A 19420-nucleotide genomic window follows, 5' to 3' on the forward strand; every position below is an offset into this window, starting at 1 on the left:
GAGAATAGGTGAGTATTGGAGGGGAGGGGTATTGCGGCGGCTGAGGAGCGGGACACAGGCAGTAGCCGCTGCTGCAGCTACAACGTGTGCCCGCTGCTAAAGGGACATGAATATTCCCTTTTCTCCACTCCCATGGGCATGGAGAAGAGGGAATATTCATTCTATTTAGTAGCGGGCATGGAGGAGCGCTGGGCTGCGGCTCCTGCTGACAGTGCCAGCTACTAAACAGAATTCATATTCACTCTTCTCCACGCCCATAGTCCCCGCATGGAGAAAAATTAATGTGCCGGCAGCAGCAGCTCGCCTCGGCATCTGAGAGCGCGCTCTGATTAGATGCCGACATGAGCTTCCTGGCAGACAGGACACAGCAGCGCTGGAGCAGAGGTGAGGAAAGAAGGTGAGTTTAAGTGTTTATTTTTTATGTCGAAAGTGATTGGGACACACATACCAGGATTGGGGGATGAGGGGGCCATGCATATCAGGATTGGGGGATGAGGGGGCCACGCATACCAGGATTGGGGGATGAGGGGGGGCCACACATACTAGGATTGGGGGATGAGGGGGCCCACACATACCAGAATTGGGGGATGAGGGGGCCACACATACCAGGATTGGGGGATGAGGAGGCCATGCATACCAGGATTGGGGGATGAGGGAGCCCACAAATACCAGGATTGGAGGATGAGGGGGCACACACATACCAGGATTGGGGGATGAGGAGGCCATACATACCAGGATTGGTGGATGAGGGGGGCCATGCATACCAGGATTGGGGGATGAGGGAGCCAGGCATACCAGGATTGGGGCATGAAGAAGCCATGCATACCAGGATTGGGTATGAGGTGGCCATGCATATCAGGATTGGGGAATGAGGAGGCCATGTATACCAGGATTGAGGGATGAGAGGGACCATGCATACCAGGATTGGGGGATGAGGAGGCCATACATACCAGAATTGGGAGATGAGGGGTGCCATACATACCAGGATAGTGAAATTTACCAGTAGATGCCGCATTTCCCACCCTAGGCTTATACTCGACTCAATACGTTTTCCCAGTTTTTTGTGGTAAAATAAGGCGCCTCCGCTTATACTCGGGTCGGCTTATTTAAAATATACGGTATTTTTAAATCAGTGAGTACGTGGTGACCATAATACTGCAGGATTGTGGGGAGCATTATACTATATGGGGGCTGCATTTTACCCTATGGGGTGTGTAATATCCTGTATTCAGGACTATGGGGAGTGCATTATATTCTATGGAGGACCATGGGAAGTTCATTATACTATAAAGAGGATTATGGGGGGTGCATTATACTATATGGAGGATTATGAGTGGTGTATTATACTATATGGAAGGCTATGTGGGGCCATTATAATATTTTGAGGGCTATGTGGGGGGGGGCATTATACTGTATAACAGCAATTATACAGTGTGAAGGTTTGTGTGGGGGCCATCATACTGTTTGGAGGACTAGTGCGGGCCATTATACTGTATGGAGGGTTAGTGCGGGCCATTATACTGCATGGAGGGCTGTGTGGGAGTCACAGTTGGGGGATTATACTGTGTTAGGGTCACCATACTTTGCCTTGGGAGTTGAAGTGGGGTACAATAGGGTCATTATACTGTGCATGTGGAGGCTAATGTGAAGGAATGCACCATGGGGGTACCATGCTGTGTTTGGGGGGGGGCACTTTTATTGGCATCATACTTTATGGGGCAATGAAAGAGGAATCTAGGACTTCAGCAGGAGGAAAATTACTATGTAAAGGCTGGAAAGTTGTGACATCTGCTCTTCTGTGACACAGACAAATATTTTTTTTTTTTTTTTGGGGAAGGGGCCAATCAGAGCTTCTGCTATGGGACCCCATGATTTCTATGTACGCCCCTGCATGCACTGTAAACGACTGGACTTTTCATGTTATGACAGATGTAGTGAGACTGACCCAGTTATTTCTTCCACCCTGATCGACCTCTTGATACACTGTACCGATCCATTTACATTTTATAAAGAAGGGAATGGACCCTCCGTGGATTTTGTCTCAGACCACATGTGCTTGTGACTCGCCCCCTGGGCCGTGGGGTACTCTGCAGCCGGGCCTCTGGTTGCCGGGGGGATATCACGGTGGCTGGCCCAGTCCGTGACCCAGGGCAGTCACTGAAAAGGGGAATATGTATATATGGGGGATTTGGGATTTTTCGTGACGCCACCTGTGGATTCTGGTAAGAGGTTACCAGCGCTGCGACAGTCCACTGAGGCTGATGTTAGGGGCAGCTATGATGGGACGGCTCCCCACAGGTGTAGCAGGCCTCAGGGCAGTGTAGAGGGGTAGAAAGATGGTGGAAGCAGGAGAGAGACGGCAGGACGGTCCCAGAGGAAGTACAGGCACACACACAAGGGCAAACTTCAATACCTTTACTGGTGGTGATGCAGGTACGGTCGAGGGCACTCAGGGCGAAGGGTACATTTCTGGACTCTCCCCAGTGAGCGGGTGTAAGGCCCCCTGATCTGTGTCTTTTACTCTCTAAGCTTCGGGCCTGCCTGGAGCTAGGCCTGGCTTGCTTACTGCTTCCTTCTTGCACCTACTGACCTGGCGGTAGGGTTTTCTCCTGGTTCCCACTATTCCTGGTCGCTGGAGCCTTAGTGGTACCTAACCCTGTTGCTGTGGTCAGCGGTTGGTTAACCTGGGACTTGTAGTTCTCCAGGGATTCCGGTTGTTCCTACTGGTCATAACGATCCCTGTAGGTGCGGACCCGGTGTCCGGTATATGGTTCGGGGTGAGCCTGTTATGCTCCTCTGCCCCCTGTGCATTTCTCCTTCTTCTCCTCAGTCTGCAGACTCTCTCATGCAGATTCCCTGAGCAGACTCTCTGAGTTATGTCCCTGTCTGTGCCTGACAGGAACTCTCACTTGCCTTCTAGCCCGCTCCAGGCTCTCACTGGCCAGACTAGCCCGCAGCTTGGGCCTAGCCTGGCCTTCAGCCACACAGACTTCAGCTTGTCTGGAGCTGCAGCATGGTGTCACACTGTCTGCTTCCCACTGACTGACTTCCTGAACTCCACCCCCCCAGTATTTATATACCTGACAGGGCTCCATCTAGTGGACTTGGGTGGAGGTGTCTGTATGTATTGAGGCCACTGGGGAGAATTCCATCCATGCACCCCTCTGGGATCTGGGGCACCAGTGCGCAGCAGGGTGCCACATTCCCCCCTAGTAAAACTCAGTACTCCTGGACTGAAGCCATTTTCAAAAACAGGTTAACAATAACATTTCTTCCCTTTATGGGAGGCACATTTCTTGAACGTTGCAAAAACATAATCAATAATACACATACAGTATATACAATAGTTAAAGTTTTTGAGCAAATGTCAGCGAGTCCCCTAACAGGGTGTCCATTTCACTGCATAGGTAGCTTTAGAGGCACTCCAGGGAGTGCAATTATGTACAAGGAAACAGTTTGTGGGCTGCACACGCACATTAGCAGCAACACAACTTTACGTTCTGCAATGACCAGTTTTGATGAGATCCCTCCTCGGGTGTGTCCCTCTCATCTGGGTAAGCTGGCTTGTGGGGGACCTGCTCCAAACCCCCAACGAAGGTCCTGGGCGGGCTGCAGGACTGGTGTAGGACCACTGGTTTGGCCACGCCAAGCAGGTTTTAGTGGTGGTGGTCTTGTGAAAACCACCAGGGGGCACCTCAGGAGGTGCAAACTACGTACAATGGTGGGACCGCTCATAGTTCATGGACTCCAAGTTCAGGTTACATGAGAGCTACTGGGAAACTAGTAGCTCAAGGGCGCCCCCTCCTGGGCTGCGCCTGGTTATGGGAGGTGGGTGACCCATCCTGGTCATCCTCCCATTCAGTCTGGGTGTCCTGTTCCAACAGTTCCCTCACCCTCTGAACATTTTAGGGCATGCTGTAGAGCTATGCGCACCATCCGTGCCACAGCTCCTGCTGGTGCGGCGACTGCTTCTGCCTGAGCAGCACCGGAGGAAGTTACTCCTGCTGGGGCGTTGTCGAGGGCCGCAGTGTTCTGCTGGGCTTCGGACATCATTGCGCCCCCCTAGTGAACCGTGGCCTACCTTCTTTACTTTTCTTCCGGTAGGCCGCAGCTCCGCAGGCGACGGTCTCTTTTCAGGACCTTGCATCGCTCGCGTCTGATGTCAGGGCGCTCACTGGACTCCTTCCAGGACCTTGCGCTTCCTGGTTCGTCGTCGCGGTGTGGGGCGTGTCCTGGGCTTCACGCGCTTCAACAGGCACGCCTCTCAGTTTCCCGCGGTTACGCCCTTCTTCCCGCGTGGCAACATAGTAATGGTGGCAATCTTTGCCACAGTTAAACACACAGTTCTTATTAAAGGCGCACAGCACCCGATGGCAACGGGCACGCAATCCTGTTTGTGACACCAAGATCTGACTCGCCCACTGGGCCGTGGGGTACTCGGCAGCCGGGCCTCTGGTTGCCGGGGGATATCACGGTGGCTGACCCGGTCCGTGACCTAGGGCGGTCACTGAAAAGGAGAATATGTATATATGGGGGATTTGGGATTTTTCGTGACGCCACCTTTGGATTCTGGTAAGAGGTTACCAGCGCTGCGACAGTCCACTGAGGCTGATGTTAGGGGCAGCTATGATGGGACGGCTCCCCACAGGTGGAGCAGGCCTCAGGGCAGTGTAAAGGTGTAGAAAGATGGTGGAAGCAGGAGAGAGACGGCAGGATGGTCTCAGAGGAAGTACGGGCACACACACAAGGGCAAACTTCAATACCTTTACTGGTGGTGATGCAGGTACGGTCCAGGGCACTCAGGGCGAAGGGTACATTTATGGACTCTCCCCAGTGAGCGGGTATAAGTTCCCCTGATCTGTGTCTTTTACTCTCTAATAGAGATGAGAGTTGTTCTACTCAAACTGTTCGCCAATCTCAAATTCGAGCTGTTTTGGGCGGTGTTCGAGCCGTTCGGCGAACACGAACAATTTGAGAAAAATTCGGCTGTTCGAGGTTATGTTCGATAACTGTTCGTGCACCAAAATCATAACTGGATTTTTTCTCAGTAATGATGAAAATTAATGTAAATACGCAGTTTGAGTGTACAGCGGGGTGGGGGGAGGGGCAGGGGATGGATCTCTGCAGGAACAATGAAGATCTCCATTTTTTTTTTCTCTTTCCCGCATTTACAGTGGGGAGGTGCAATCTGTCAGCCTATCAGCAGCGCACACACGGAGCGAAGTGCCTTTTTTCACACAAGCAAGGGCATGTGTCATTGGCAGTGTATGTCACATGTCCTTGCCCTATAAGACCAAGCCATTTTCCCCGTCGCCACCATTTTCTCACTGCTGCAGCTGCGTGTTAGACGGCACCGCTGTTGCTGTGTGCGCTATACCTTGTTAATTTCAAGCCAATTTTCGCACAAATCTACAGATAGCTTGGGAGTAGGGAATAGTTGTGATTGCAGTCCTTTTAAGGACTAGATTACAGCATTTCCTACGACTTTTATCAGGCAGGTCTGTGCTCTTAAATAGATAGATTGTGGGAGTAAAGACTAATTGTAATTGCAGTCCTTTTCAGGACTAGGTTACATCAGTTCCTATCAGTTTTTGCCAGGCAGGTCTGTGCCAGTGCTGTGCAAGTTTTTTTCACAGCATTTGGCTGAATCTAGCAAAGCTAATCCTTTTTGGCCTATTGCAGAGTGTGTTAGTCAGTGGAGTAGCCTATCTGTGTTGCAAGATATACCACCTGTGTATAGAATACCAATTTTTTTACTGCATCTAGTGAAGTAAAATCTTTTGGGCATATCATCATTCTATTAGTCCATCTATACTGACCTCCATCAGGTTGCAAATTGAATATAATTTTTTTCTGCATCTAGCTCTGAAAAAATATTGGGCTTCTAGCTGTGTGTGGGACTTGTTGTATTAGTCCATCTATACTGACCTCCATCAGGTTGCAAACTGAATATATTTTTTTCTGCATCTACCTCTGAAAAAATATTGGGCTTCTAGCTGTGTGTGGGACTTGTTCTATTAATCCATCTATACAGACCTCCATCAGGTTGCAAACTGAATATATTTTTTTCTGCATCTACCTCTGAAAAAATATTGGGCTTCTAGCTGTGTGTGGGACTTGTTGTATTAGTCCATCTATACTGACCTCCATCAGGTTGCAAACTGAATATATTTTTTTCTGCATCTACCTCTGAAAAAATATTGGGCTTCTAGCTGTGTGTGGGACTTGTTCTATTAATCCATCTATACAGACCTCCATCAGGTTGCAAACTGAATATATTTTTTTCTGCATCTACCTCTGAAAAAATATTGGGCTTCTAGCTGTGTGTGGGACTTGTTGTATTAGTCCATCTATACTGACCTCCATCAGGTTGCAAACTGAATATATTTTTTTCTGCATCTACCTCTGAAAAAATATTGGGCTTCTAGCTGTGTGTGGGACTTGTTCTATTAATCCATCTATACAGACCTCCATCAGGTTGCAAACTGAATATATTTTTTTCTGCATCTACCTCTGAAAAAATATGTGGCCTTCTAGCAGTGTGTGGGACTTTCTCTATTAGTCCATCTATACTGACCTCCATCAGGTTGCAAACTGAATATAATTTTTTTCTGCATCTACAGTACCTCTGAAAAAATATTTGGGCTTCTAGCTGTGTGTGGGACTTGTTCTATTAGTCCATCTATACTGACTTCCATCAGGTTGCAAATTGAATATAATTTTTATCTGCATCTAGCTCTGAAAAAATATTTGGCCTTCTAGCAGTGTGTGGGACTTTCTCTATTAGTCCATCTATACTGACCTCCATCAGGTTGCAAATTGAATATAATTTTTATCTGCATCTAGCTCTGAAAAAATATTTGGCCTTCTAGCAGTGTGTGGGACTTTCTCTATTAGTCCATCTATACTGACCTCCATCAGGTTGCAAATTAAAAATAATTTTTATCTGCATCTACCTCTGAAAAAATATTTGGGCTTCTAGCTGTGTGTGGGACTTGTTCTATTACTCCATCTATACTGACCTCCATCAGGTTGCAAACTGAATATATTTTTTTCTGCATCTACCTCTGAAAAAATATTGGGCTTCTAGCTGTGTGTGGGACTTGTTGTATTAGTCCATCTATACTGACCTCCATCAGGTTGCAAATTAAAAATAATTTTTATCTGCATCTACAGTACCTCTGAAAAAATATTTGGGCTTCTAGCTGTGTGTGGGACTTGTTCTATTAGTCCATCTATACTGACCTCCATCAGGTTGCAAATTAAAAATAATTTTTATCTGCATCTAGCTCTGAAAAAATATTTGGCCTTCTTGCAGTGTGTGGGACTTTCTCTATTAGTCCATCTATACTGACCTCCATCAGGTTGCAAATTAAAAATAATTTTTATCTGCATCTACCTCTGAAAAAATATTTGGGCTTCTAGCTGTGTGTGCGACTTGTTCTATTAATCCATCTATACAGACCTCCATCAGGTTGCAAACTGAATATAATTTTTTTCTGCATCTAGCTCTGAAAAAATATTTGGCCTTCTAGCAGTGTGTGGGACTTTCTCTATTAGTCCATCTATACTGACCTCCATCAGGTTGCAAATTCAAAATAATTTTTTGTCTGCATCTAGCTCTGAAAAAATATTTGGCCTTCTAGCAGTGTGTGGGACTTTCTCTATTAGTCCATCTATACTGACCTCCATCAGGTTGCAAACTGAATATATTTTTTTTCTGCATCTACCTCTGAAAAAATATTGGGCTTGTAGCTGTGTGTGGGACTTGTTCTATTAATCCATCTATACAGACCTCCATCAGGTTGCAAACTGAATAAAAAAATTTTCTGCATCTACCTCTAAAAAAATATTTGGGCTTCTAGCTGTGTGTGGGACTTGTTCTATTAGTCCATCTATACTGACCTCCATCAGGTTGCAAATTGAATATAATTTTTTTCTGCATCTAACCCAGCCAATAGTTTTGGCCTAATACCACAGTTTGGCCACTCAGCTCTGCTCGGTTCCCATCCATTGTTTTTTTGTGCAAACAACTCCAGAGTTGTGAATTAGTTAACCACCAAAATGAGTGGAAAAAGGCCTGCTGCTGGTGGAAAGGGGAATAGGCGTGTTGGGAAGGGGAAAAAAGGTTGTGTCCGTGGGGTAGGTGTTAAAGCAACAGTAACATCTGCAGAAGAAAGACCATCTTCCAGCCAAACTAAAATGTCTACTTCTTTTAGCGGACAATGTGATAAGATCCCTTTCTTACGGCCATGCCAATCGCTACAAATTCCAGATGAGGCACAAAAACAGCAGGTGCTTCAACGGATATCAAGTGCTCCTTTAAGTGGGCTCTCCTCCACATCAACTTCAACATCACAAATACTCCAGTCCTCAAAGGTGTCATCCCAATCGCACTTGCTTCCTCACAGCTCCCAAATTTCCAGCTGCCCGTCTGAGTATGAGGTAGAACAGATGGTTGAGTCTGCAGAGCTGTTTACTCATACTATAGCCTGGGAATCAGAGGTCGACTCCAGCGCTTCTGTGAATCCAGATGAGGAAATGATCTGCACTGATGCCCAGAATCTTTATGAGTCGGATCCAGGACCAGACGCAGAAGGTTCTGACCATAATGTAGACCCTCATTCCCAAACTGTAACTCCTGTTGGTGGAGACAATGAGGAAGACGATGATAAGACTCAAATACCTGATTGGAGCGACAACTTTAGTTTTTTGTCAGGGCAGGAACAGGTTGGCTCTGAGGACGACGAGTGTGATAACGCACAGGGTGATGATGATGAGGTTGGAGATCCCACTTACTGTCAACCCACAGTCAGCCAAGAGATGAGGTCAGCAGAGGAGGTGGAGGAAGATGCTAGTGACGACGAGGTCAGGTTGCGCCTTCCTGGACAGAGACGTAGTACTGGAAGCACGTCAACAACTGCATCCTCAAACACAACTCTGCCTCTCACCACAAGTCGTGGTGGCTCTTCAGGTCGCATGGGTGCTAAGCCTTGCATAGCCTGGGCATTTTTTCAGATCGATAAAGATGACCCAACTCGTGTTATCTGTAACATTTGTCAGCAAAAGCTAAGTAGAGGCCAAAAAATACATAGTTTGAGTACTTCATGCATGAACCGGCACATGGACATGAAGCATAAGTTGCAGTGGGAAGCTCAGTGTGCTACAATGCGGCCTAGCCGGCCGGGCCAACCACCGTCTGCCATATCTTGTGCATCCGCGGCCTCTTCATCCTCTGTGACTGGGGGGACAGCAGTCACACCTGTTTTGGGGCGCAGACCTGCCACCTCTTTACCCGCAACAGCCAGCGTGATTGGCAGGTCATCATTTTCTTTGGAGGTGGTAACACCAGCTGGTGTTGAGCGCTGTCCGACATCGATAGCACCACCTTTGGATCAAGGCAACCTAACATGTCCGCCTGCATCTTCCTCACAGACCGGCAGTTTGCCGGGGACACCCTTATCAACCCCGTCTAAGCACAATAGCCAGCCCTCGGTCCCTCAGATGTGGACAAGTAAAAGACCATTTCCTCCTAGCCATGAGAAAGCTAAGAGGTTGAATTTCACCATCTGCAAGCTCTTGGCTACAGAAATGCTGCCTTTCCGCCTGGTGGACACAGAGGATTTTCGAGACCTTATGTCCGTCGCAGTGCCCCAGTACCAGATGCCCAGTCGGCACTACTTCTCAAAGAAAGGTGTGCCTGCGCTCCACCAGCATGTCGCACACAACATCACCGCTTCTTTGAGAAACTCTGTGTGTGACAGGGTGCATTTCACCACAGACACTTGGACGAGTAGGCATGGACAGGGGCGTTACATGTCGCTGACTGGGCACTGGGTAACTATGGTGACAGCAGGACAAGGGGCTGCTGTCCAAGTCTTGCCGTCCCCACGAGTTGTGCGTCAATCCTCTTTATGTCAAAGTTCCTCCACTGCTTCTGCCTCCTCAACCTCCTCTCGGTCTTCCACCTGCACCCAAGCCTGTCTGGTCATGCCACAAGCTTTCTAACTGCGCAGAAGGGATCCTGCACACCTCCTTACTATGCTGGCAGTAGGGCTCAATGTCATCAGGCGGTTTTTACATTGAAATGTCTGGGAAATGTGAGTCACACAGCTGAGGAGTTGTGGTCAGCTCTGGAGAACCAATTTCATGAATGGTTGTCTCCACTGGACCTGAAACCAGGGAAGGCCGTGTGCGACAATGCTGCAAACCTGGGTGCGTCCCTTTGCCGGGGCAAGGTCACACACGTGCCTTGTATGGCTCACGTGTTGAACCTGGTTGTCCAGCAATTTTTAGCCCACTATCCCAGACTAGATGGCCTTCTGCAGAGGGCACGGTCGCTGTGTGCTCACTTCCGCCGTTCGCATCCCGCAGCTCAGCGACTTACATCTCTACAGAAGTCGTTGGGCCTGCCACTTCACCGGCTAAAATGCGATGTGCCTACCCGGTGGAATTCAACTCTGCACATGTTGCAGCGACTGTGGCAGCACCGACAAGCCGTGGTGCAATACGTTCTGACGTATAGCCTGGGCCAACGAGATCCAGAGGTGGGGCAAATCACGCTGGAGGAGTGGTCTCAGATCAGGGACCTATGCACCCTTCTGCACAGTTTTGAAATGGCGACGAAGATGTTTAGTGCTGACGATGCCATTATCAGCATGACTATTCCGGTGATTTACATGCTGGAGCACATGTTAAACAGAATTCGGAGTCAGGTGGTGGCACAAGAGGAGGTGGAGGAAGTAGAGGAGGAGGAGTTGTATGCGGAAGGGCTAACATCTGCAAGGTCCAGACGGTCGGCAGCACCAAGGCGGCAGGCATGTGAGGGTGGGGGAGATGGTTTTACCAGGGCGCATGGTAGCAGCCAAACTAGTGAGGAAGGTGCAGGAGCCCAGGAAGAAGTGGAGGACGAACTGATGGAAGACTCATCAGATGAGGGAGACCTTGATCACATTTCTGTTGTGCGAGGTTGGGGGGAGAGGACAGAGGAAGGAAGCATGATTGTTACCTCGCCACCAGCACAACAGGGACTTGGTGCTCCTGGATGCGCAACACACATGAGTGCCTTCTTGCTGCACTACCTGCAACATGACCCTCGAATTGTGAGAATTAGAAATAATCCTGACTACTGGGTTGCCACACTGTTAGATCCCCGGTACAAAAGTAAATTTGCAGAAATTATTCCTGCCATAGAAAGGGATGCACGCATGCAGGAGTATCAGCAGAGACTGTTGCAGAATCTTACATGTGCTTTTCCACAAAATACCAGTGGTGCACGTAGTGAATCTCACAGTTCCAACTTGCCAACCGTGGGACCGTCAAGTGTTCAGCACTCAAACCGTAACAGAACCACAGTATCTGCTGGTAACATCAATTTTGCGGAATCATTTCACCACTTTTTTAGCCCATCCTTTGCAAGGCCACAGGAGACAAGAAGTCTGACACATAGTCAACGCCTAGAGACGATGGTACAGGAGTATCTCCAAGTAAACATTGAAGCCATGACTGTGTCACTGGACCCTTGCTCTTTTTGGGCTTCCAATCTGGATAAATGGCCGGAGCTAGCCACTTACGCCTTGGAGATCTTGTCATGCCCCGCAGCCAGCGTTCTGTCTGAACGTGTGTTCAGCGCTGCTGGTGGTGTGCTGACAGATAAGCGCACGCGGCTCTCCACTGATAATGTAGACAGACTCACGTTCATAAAGATGAACAAATCATGGATCCGAAACGACTTTTCTACCCCTGTGTCATCCTGGGGAGAGTAAAAGCTTGATGATTGGTTAAAATCACCCTACCAACCGTTTTAAGCTTTCAAATTACTAATCATGTTTATCTGTATCTTGGCTGGAAAATAATTTGGGCTTTGTAGCAGTGTGCAGCACTGATTCTATTAGGCCATCTATAATAAGCTCCACCAGATTTAAAATTACTAATCATGTTTATCTGTATCTTGACTGGAAAATAATTTGGGCTTTGTAGCAGTGTGCAGCACTGATCCTATTAGGCCATCTATACTAAAGCTTCACCAGATTTAAAATTAATAATAATTTTTAGCTGCATCTAGCCCGGAAAATAATTTTGGGGCTCCGAGATGCGCAAGACACATAAGTGCCTTCTTGCTGCACTACCTGCAGCATGACCCTCATATTGTCAGAATTCGAAGTAATCATGACTACTGGGTTGCCACACTCTTAGATCCCCCAAACTTTTCGATCAACCTTTTCATTTTAATAAAGACCAAAAAAATGGTCATTTTTGAAATTATAAGCATTAGCAGGTTGTTAGAAACTGAAATCAAACAGTTTTCAACTCAAAACTTTATTCTAGGTGATGTTACATTTTCACATAGGACCCCTTGTTCGAAAGGAGCTTCTGAACTCTCTCGTCCATTGAATTTGTCAGGTTTAGGATGGTTTCTGCTTCAATTGTTTTGCATGAGGACAGAATACCCTCCCAGAGCTGTTGCTTAGATGTGAACTGCCTCCCGCCATCATAGACACTCCTTTTAATGATGCTCCAAAGGTTCTGATTGGGGTAGAGGTCAGGGGAGCATGGGGGTCACACCATAAGTTTGTCCCCTTTTATGCTCATATCAGTTCATCTTTAGCACCTTCAGGGATCCTAAAGGGGCCGACAATCTCTCTCCCCATGATTCCAGCCCAAAACATTACTCCACCGCCTCCTTGTTGGCGCTGTAGCCGTGTTTGCGTGGGGTGTCCATCAACCAGCCATCCTCCACTCCATCCATCTGGATCATCGAGCGCTGCACGGCACTCATCCGTGAACAAAACAGTTTTGAAATCAGTCTTTATGTAATGTTTGGCCCACTGGAGCCGTTTCTGCTTGTGTGAAGTGGATAGAGGAGGTCGACAGGATGGCGTATGCACAGCTGCAAACCTCTGAAGGACCCTGCATCTTGTTGTTCGGGGGACGTTGGAGGCACCAGCAGCTTCAAAAACTTGTCTGCTGCTATGACAAGGCTTTTTTGCCGCTGCTCTTTCAACCTGACGTAATTGCCTGTAGGAAAGAGTCCTCAATTTGCCCTTATCAGCACGCACACGTGTGTACTGTGAATCAGCTACATACTTCTTGATTGCCAAGACACTTCATCCTGATCATCGCACAATGTTGATTGTAGTCATGCCTTGACCTAAACACTCCACAATTTGTTGCTTCTCAGCAGCCGACACATCCTTTTTCTTTCCCATTTTGGCAGAAAATGTAGGCTGCTTAATAATGTGAGACAGCCTTCTTAAGTAGTCTTGCCTTTCATTGGACACACCTGCCAAACTAATTAGCACAGGTGTCTGCAATTGCTTACAGTGATATAAAGAGCCCTGACACACATCACCATCAATGAGTTTAACAGACAAACAAACAAATTCTTCCCTTATCACTCCTAAACACTTTTTGCATAATAATTTGGAACACAGTGTACATCTGCTTTTCCACAAAACACCAGTGGTTCACGTAGTGAATCTTACAGTTCTAACTTGCCAACCGTGGTCTGTATGGAGTTGTTCAATTAAGGGCCCAAAATTAAGATAACATAGATGGGAGAGGTCTCTATGAATAGGAATTCCTAAGTATTTGATACCCTGTGAGGGCCAGGCAAAGGGAAAGTTGGACTGGATGGAATCCTATATGGATTTGGGGAGGGAGACATCGAGGGCCTCAGACTTCGCTGCATTGATTTTAAAATTTGACCATGTAACAAAGTGATCTATTTCAGCCATAACAGCAGGGATGGATATGTGTGATTGAGTGATATATACTAGGACATCATCAGCAAATAGAGAGCACTTGTACTCGGTGCCTCCCACCTCAATCCACCTAATATTGGGGTTATGGCGAATTGATGAGAGCAGGTGCTCCGTCACTAGGATGTATAAGAGAGGGGACAGAGAACATCCCTGCCTTGTCCCATTGGTGATTGTGAAAGGTGATGAAAATGTTCTGACGCGCCCCCTGGGCCTTGGGACACCCGGAGCCGGACCCTTTTTGGTGGATGCTGGTGGTTGTAGTCTCCGTGGCGGCGACCCGGTTCCGTGGCTCAGGGCGGTCAAACCAGTGGCGGAACTATTTATGTGGTTTTGATGTTTAAATGTCCGACTACGCCACACGTGGATTGCGGTCAGAGTGAACCGCCGCTCCAGGGCAGACCGCTGAGGCTGGTGTTGTGGGTGCAGCAGAGCGTAGCATAACTCCCCACGGGAGGAGTATAGCCTCAGGGCAGTGTATGCGGAGGATGGGGGTGATGGTGCAGGGCAGCAGCAGTAACGACACGGAGTCAGTGATGCAGTCCAGGGCCTTTACTCACAGTTCTTATTATCCAGACCACGTCTGCAGGTAACGGTTGCCCACGTCGTACTGTGCTCACCAGGTGAGGGGCTCAGACAACTCCCAGATAACTTTGGAGCGCTTCACAGGACCCCCTTTGTGTGTCCTTTGTCTGGCCTTTCTTACCAACCCTTCTGTCCGGCTGCCTCGGGCCTCCTCTTGGTAAACTTGGCGCCAGTTTCCCTGACCCTATGTGGTGCCTTCCTAGCGGGTGTAGCGAGGGGCTGCGCCACATAAAATGTCACAGCCTCCTGTTTCTAGCTGAGGGTCGTTTCCTGCCTCCACTAGTTTCGGGGACCGGTCTCACCCTTTGGCCTGACCCCTCCACGCAGGTGGATTCGGGCGTGCGGTGGCGACTCGCCCGTCCGCACCCCTGGGATCCCTTCGTTCCTCGTTCCTGGAGCCTTCTCCGCTCCTCTTCCTTCCTTCTCCCTCTTCCAGGCCTGGGCCTCTGTTACTAGGCCCGCCTCCGGAGCAGAGCTCATGCAGAGCCCCTGCTCCCTGCCACTTCTGCTCAGACTTCTCTGCACTGAACTAAGATGGTGCCCACCTTTTATACTCCCTTCTCAATGCACCCAGGAACTGCTTCCTCCCTGCTCCTGCACTACAGGGTTCCCCTTCCTCAGTGTTCCCTCCCCCCACTCCAGCCAGGGACAGGGACTGTCATGCCCATCTCAGGGGCATATTGGTCGCCCTGCCCCACGGCAATGTGGTGTAATGCATGCACGTGTCGGGTCCTGATCCACACTACATCCTTACCTGAGAGTGAGATATCACACCTCTGGGTGAGGTGCAATACCTCTGTAGCAACCGAGCCCTCAGGGTGCTACAGTTCCATTTATCTTCAGCCTAGGTGATGTATTGCGATACAGGGCCGTGATTTTGGCTATAAAAGGGTCCCCTAGACCCCTACCCCAAGCTTTTTAAGAGAATCATATATGGCGTGCCAGGAGACTCTATGGAATGCTTTCTCAGCATCCAACGAGAGTATCTAATTACAAATTTTTAACTGCATCTAGCCCAGGAAATACTTTGTGCCTAGTAGCAGTGTCTGCTAGTCAGTGGATTATCCCGGCTGTTAAGCAAGCTACACCACCTGTAGTTTGAACACTTAATTTTTTCAAAGGAAATGCTTCGGGACCACGGGATACTCAGTGAAGAGCATCAGGAGGCACCCCAAGGCATAGGGGCTGGGACTGGCAGTAGGATGCCTTGCGGTGGACAGCCGAGCTCGATCCTTATAAAAGCTTTTTAACTGCAGCAGCTTTAGTGGACGCTACTGGAGCTGGAATTACGCGGCTGCTGGCATGAGACTTGCCCTCCAATAGATCCTTGTAAATGGATTTAAAGTGTATTCATTCAAATTAGAGAGACAATTTAAATTAAAAAGCTTAGAGCTGCCTCCACCACAGGGGGGCTCGCTCGACCCACCAGCGGACAGGCACCAGTATTGGGAGAGGGGGGCTGGCAGTCAGGGTTCACCGCGGCTCTGGCACAAACCCGGCGACGCGGAGGTGGCACGGGCAGGAGGGAACTGAACGTGTCGGCTTCTCACTTTTTGGATTTTAGAAGGGCATGACATGCCTATATCTGTGTCTCCCCCTCCTTTTACTCCTCCACCTCTTTTCTTTTCGCATGACTATATGTACTTGTCACTTTTCCATGTGTTAGTTGTGTCTTCTGAGCAGTTTGTCAGCTTTTGGACACCTTTAAAGGTGTTTTCTATGTGTTTCTGTTATGTTCTGCTACCAGAGCTAAGGAAAGAGAGGAGATCTGTCCCTACGCTAGAACTCAGCTTAATCCCTACGATGTAACAGGGAACCTGATCCTGCGATCAGACCTGCTAAAGTCCTAAGCTAGTCTGTACGGAGACCTATAGATGTGAGGAAGGAATCCCTACAAGTACTAAGGACTGGGAGGAATATGGGACACCTCCTAACAGAAATAGTAGCAGACAGACGAACAAACAAAATATATAGAACATAGAGGTCAGTAGACCAAGCAAACTAACAGAGCAAGACACAGAGCACAGGCTAGCTAGAAAGTAGATATACAATGAAGTCCAGCAAAGCCAGAAGGGCGGAGCAGGATTAAATAGGCCAACAAGGTCATGTGACCAGCAAAGGAAAAAAAACTAAGAGCAAGGTTCTAACAGTACCCCCCCTTCTAAGAGGATCCTCCGGATCCCCTAGGACCAGGCTTATCAGGAAATCTCCTGTGAAACGCTCTGATAAGTCTGGACGCGGAAACATCATCCGACCTCACCCAAGAGTTATCCTCGGGACCGAAACCTTTCCAGGCCACAAGATACTGCAAACTACCTCTATACCGTCTAGAGTTAAGGATGCGAGAAATTTCATATTCCCCGTCCTCCACCACCGGAGGAACAGAGGCAGAGGCGTCACAATCCGATACAACAGCTTTTTTCAACAGAGAAACATGAAATACCGGATTAATTCTCCAGGAAGTAGGAACCTCCAACCTAACAGCAGATTGGTTGACAACCTGAAGCACCTTAAAGGGCCCTACAAACTTGGGACCCAATTTCTTTGAAGGAATCCTCAACCGCAGATTCCTAGAGGACAACAAAACCATGTCACCAACAGCGAACAAAACCTCCTGTCGTTTCCTATCAAAGTAGTCTTTAGATTTTCTGTTGGCCTCCTGAAGATTACCACGCACATCCGTCCAAACTCTCTCCAAATCACCGGAAAAATTCTCCTCCTCAGGCACGGCAGATCCCAACTTGGAGAACGACCCAAACGACGGATGTCTCCCAGAACAACAAAAAAAAGGCGAACAACCAGCAGAAGAAGATGTATGATTGTTCAGAGCAAATTCAGCAAGTGGCAGAAACTCAGACCACCCCTCTTGATTGTCTGCCACAAAACAACGCAAGAACTGCTCAACATCCTGGTTTTTCCTTTCTGTCTGGCCATTAGATTCAGGATGATATCCGGACGAGAACGACAAATGAACTCCCAACCTATCACAAAAGGCACGCCAAAAACGAGCCACGAACTGAGGACCCCTATCAGAAACAATGTCAGTAGGAACGCCATGAAGTCTGACAATTTCCTTGACAAAGGCCTTAGCGAGAGTTTTAGCGCAGGGCAGTTTGACGAAAGGAACCAAGTGACACATCTTGCTAAAACGGTCCACGACCACCCAGATGACAGTAAAACCCTCAGAGGGGGGAAGGTCAGTTATAAAGTCCATAGCCAAATGTGTCCAAGGAGCACTGGGAACCTCCAAAGGACAAAGCAACCCCGCAGCAGGAGTATGTGAGGACTTAGATCTAGCACATATAGTACATTGACGCACCCACTTAATGACTTCCTTCTGCCATCCAGGCCACCAAAAACTGCGACCCACCAGTCTCTTGGTCTCAGAGATTCCGGGATGACCTGCCAACCGAGATTCGTGACACTCAACAAACAAATCTCTCCTAAAGGTCCCAGGCACAAACAACCTCCCATGAGGAGTGTTAGAAGGGGCATTCTCCTGTGCTTTAAGAATCTCATTTTCCAAAACGGAGTCCAAAGCAGCTATCACAACACCTTCTTGTAAAATGTTCTCCTCTTTCTCAGCACCGACTATGGGAGAAAAACTGCGAGACAAGGCATCCGCCTTAACATTCTTAGTACCAGGGATGTAAGTAACGGAGAAATTAAACCGCGAGAAAAACAGTGCCCACCTAGCCTGACGGGCATTCAGGCGCTTGGCAGCATCAAGATATATCAGATTTTTATGATCCGTAAGAACCTGAACGGGAAATTCCGCACCTTCCAAGAAGTGGCGCCAGTGTTCAAATGCGAGTTTAATAGCCAATAATTCCCGATTACCAATATCGTAATTCAGTTCAGTCTCCGAAAATTTTTTTGAAAAAAAGGCACAGGGATGTAATCCATCCCCGTTATCCTGAGACAATACTGCGCCAACCCCCACAGAGGAAGCATCAACCTCAACCAAAAACGGCCTAGTAACATCAGGCTGCATAAGGATAGGAGGAGAGGTGAACCTCTCCTTGAGATACACAAAAGCTTCAATGGCCTCAGAAGACCACTGAACCGCATCAGCACTAGTGTTGAGCCACCCCCGTAGTGTTCGAGTTCGGTTCGGTTCGTCGAACACCCGTGTGTTCGCCGAACTGTTCGTCGAACTGTTCGTCGAACACCTTCGAACACCGTTAAAACCAATGGCAGGCAAACAAAAACACATAGAAACAAATAGAAAACACCTTCAAAGGTGTCCAAAAGCTGACAAACTGCTCAGAAGACACAACTAACACATGGAAAAGTGACAAGTACATATAGTCATGCGAAAATAAAAGAGGTGGAGGAGTAAAAGGAGGGGGAGACACAGATATAGGCATGTCATGCCCTTCTAAAATCCAAAAAGTGAGAAGCCGACACGGCCAGTCCGCTCCTGCCCGTGCCACCTCCGTGTCGCCGGGTTTGTGCCAGAGCCGCGGTGAACCCTGATGGCCAGCCCCCCTCTCCCAATACTGGTGCCTGTCCGCTGGTGGGTCGAGCGAGCCCCCCTGTGGTGGAGGCAGCTCTAAGCTTTTTAATTTAAATTGTCTCTCTAATTTGAATGAATACACTTTAAATCCATTTACAAGGATCTATTGGAGGGCAAGTCTCATGCCAGCAGCCGCGTAATTCCAGCTCCAGTAGCGTCCACTAAAGCTGCTGCAGTTAAAAAGCTTTTATAAGGATCGAGCTCGGCTGTCCACCGCAAGGCATCCTACTGCCAGTCCCAGCCCCTATGCCTTGGGGTGCCTCCTGATGCTCTTCACTGAGTATCCCATGGTCCCGAAGCATTTCCTTTGAAAAAATTAAGTGTCTAAACTACAGGTGGTGTAGCTTGCTTAACAGCCGGGATAATCCGCTGACTAGCAGACACTGCTACTAGGCACAAAGTATTTCCTGGGCTAGATGCAGTTAAAAATTTGTAATTAGATACTCTCGTTGGATGCTGAGAAAGCATTCCATAGAGTCTCCTGGCACGCCATATATGATTCTCTTAAAAAGCTTGGGGTAGGGGTCTAGGGGACCCTTTTATAGCCAAAATCACG

The sequence above is a fragment of the Phyllobates terribilis genome, unplaced genomic scaffold (assembly GCF_046119375.1).
Source record: "Phyllobates terribilis strain yellow unplaced genomic scaffold, ASM4611937v1 Scaffold_1__5_contigs__length_1240528914, whole genome shotgun sequence".
NCBI classification, from domain to species: Eukaryota; Metazoa; Chordata; class Amphibia; order Anura; family Dendrobatidae; genus Phyllobates; species Phyllobates terribilis.